The sequence below is a fragment of the Galeopterus variegatus genome, unplaced genomic scaffold, assembly GCF_000696425.1.
Source record: "Galeopterus variegatus unplaced genomic scaffold, G_variegatus-3.0.2 Scaffold7893, whole genome shotgun sequence".
NCBI lineage: Eukaryota > Metazoa > Chordata > Mammalia > Dermoptera > Cynocephalidae > Galeopterus > Galeopterus variegatus.
Window position 1 is genome coordinate 25971 of NW_007734004.1, and position 2372 is coordinate 28342.

General features: G+C 34.1%; 1 protein-coding gene and 1 long non-coding RNA gene across 2 annotated transcripts in view; one reads left to right on the plus strand and one right to left on the minus strand.

The window, feature by feature from the left end:
- The window catches only part of LOC103607951, a 1649-nt gene extending 191 nt beyond the window's left edge, over positions 1 to 1458 (plus strand). The window contains exon 2 of the long non-coding RNA XR_552001.1: positions 937 to 1458. This is a non-coding gene — a long non-coding RNA (uncharacterized LOC103607951). The remainder of the gene's footprint in view (positions 1 to 936) is intronic.
- The window catches only part of DUSP27 (dual specificity phosphatase 27 (putative)), a 26933-nt gene that overhangs the window by 22169 nt on the left and 2392 nt on the right, over positions 1 to 2372 (minus strand). The gene's annotated exons all lie outside the window — the stretch shown is intronic.

The following is a 2372-nucleotide window of genomic DNA, read 5'->3' on the forward strand; positions in this document are numbered from 1 at the left end:
AGGTTTCGGTGATGGGACACAATAAATAACTACATTGTATATTGACAAAATTAAAAAAAAAAATAGTCAACTCTGTACCCCACAAATATATATAGTCAATTATGTTTCAATAAAAAAAGGAACTATTTGAAAAAAAAAAAAATAATAATAATATTTGCTATTGTTAGTCTTTAATTTTAGATATTCTGTTTAGTAGTACGTAAGTGTGGTTTTAATTTGAATTTCTATTATTTATTTTTCTGTTTTTATTGATTTCTATCTTAATTCTATGATTAGAAAAAAAGAAAACATGTCTTGTATGATTTCAACCATTAAAACTTTGTTGACATGTGTATGGCCCAATATATGACTTATTTTGGTGAATGTTCCATGCGCACATGATAGAAATATATATCCTGTAGTTGTTGAGTGAATGTTCTATAAATGCCAATTAGGTTAATTTTGTTTATTATTCTATTCAAACTACCTAATGATTTTTTTTTTTTTTTGTCTCATTCTATCAGTCACTGAGATAGCTGTTTTCTAGAAAAATATACATTGGACTAAGATGATGGATTTTAATTTTTAGTTCTGTCAATTTTTAGCTTTATATATTTTGAGGCTATGTTATTAGATTATAGAAATTTAAAATTATTACATCTTTCTGGTGAACTGAACCTTCGATCACTATGAAATGTTTCTCTAAGTCTCTAGTAATGCTTACGTTAAAATCCGCTTTGTCGGATATTAATATTGCTTCATTGACTTGCTTTTGGTTAATGTTTGCAATTGTGGTGGCTTGTATTTTTCAAAGATGGCCATGATATTCCCCTTCCCACTTGCTCTTTACAGTGTGACCTTGATAATCCTCTAATGGGAATACATGATACTCCTTGAAACTCTGTACATCTTTGTGACAACAGAGTACAGAAGAGGTGACACTATGTGACTTCTGAGGCCAGATCATGAAAATCAGTGCACTTCTGTCTTGTTCTCTTGGATGCACCTCTTGGAACTTAGCTACCATGCTTTGAGAAAGCCCAAACTCACCCACATGGAGAGATCACATGGAAAGATCATCTTAGGTGTTCTGGCCAACAGCCGAGGTGAGTCCCAATATGAACATGTGAAGATACTTCTACCATACCAGCCCCCAGCTGTTGAGTCACCCTCAGCCTTACATTTATCCCCAATCTTCAAATCTTTCCAGCTGAGGCCTCAGACATCTTGGAGCAAAGGCAAGCTAACCTCATTGTGCCTTGTCCTGGTTCCTAATTGTGAACATATAAAATGGTTGTTTTATGCCACATTATGTTTTATAATTTGAAGTTATGAGCAATACTAACTGGAACAGTGTAGTATAAGTTTTCTATTTCTTGTTAATCTTTGTATTGTAAAAATCTTATTTTTAAGGTGTATCTCTTGTAAGCAGTATGTAGGCTTTTTAAAAAAATGAATCTAACAATCTTTGTCTTTTAATTGGAGTATGTAGCCTACTTACATTTAATGTAATTACTTTTATATTTGGGTTTAAATCTATCATCCTATTATTTTCTTGTTTGCTATGCTTTTTCTGTATTCTTTTTCTCTGCTTTTGGACTGATAATATTTTATTATTGCATCCTCCCCTCATTAGCTTGTTAGTTGTACAGTCTGTTGTGAAATTTTCTAATAATTACACTAGAAATTACAACATGCATCCTGGACTTCTCACTCAAATTTACAGTTTCAGATAACCTCTCAAGAGAATTATCATTAAGCTGAGACAAGGAAGCAAATAAATAAATCAAGATTGAAAATTATGTCTAGAAAAGAACTTTGAATGTGGTTACTAACACATAGAGTTGTCTGATCCACATAGATTAAAAATTTATTAAGTTTTTGAAGGTTTCAAGGAAACCATGGGCTTTAAAAGCTTTTGGGAGGTATAAGCCTTAAAACAACCCTTGGGTCTGCAAATTTCCATGAGCAGGACAAAGTCTACAAAAGCTACACAGCCTTCAAGGATGACATCCTCTCTAACCCCACTTCAGATGTGACTATGGAGGATAATAGACCAAAAAAAGGCCCAAAGGGTGGACCTAGAGGCCAAAAAGAACAAGAGACAAAGGAGTTCTTCCCAGAGAACCAAATCAAGATCAAATCTAGGAGATTTTCCCACATCTGGGATAGGCATGCTCATTAATTATATAACTGCTGTGTCTCCCATTTCTCCTTTTATGAGATGGGAGCTTTTTTGCCGTTATCCTGGTTAGTCCATAAGGTGTTGCATTCAGACCTGAGGGAGAGGATGCACACCCACCGGCAAACCTAGCCTTTGAACTATATATGCAGCAGTTGGTCAATGGGATTTTGGGTTGACTCCCTTGGGAGGCAGTAATATGTTCTATGAG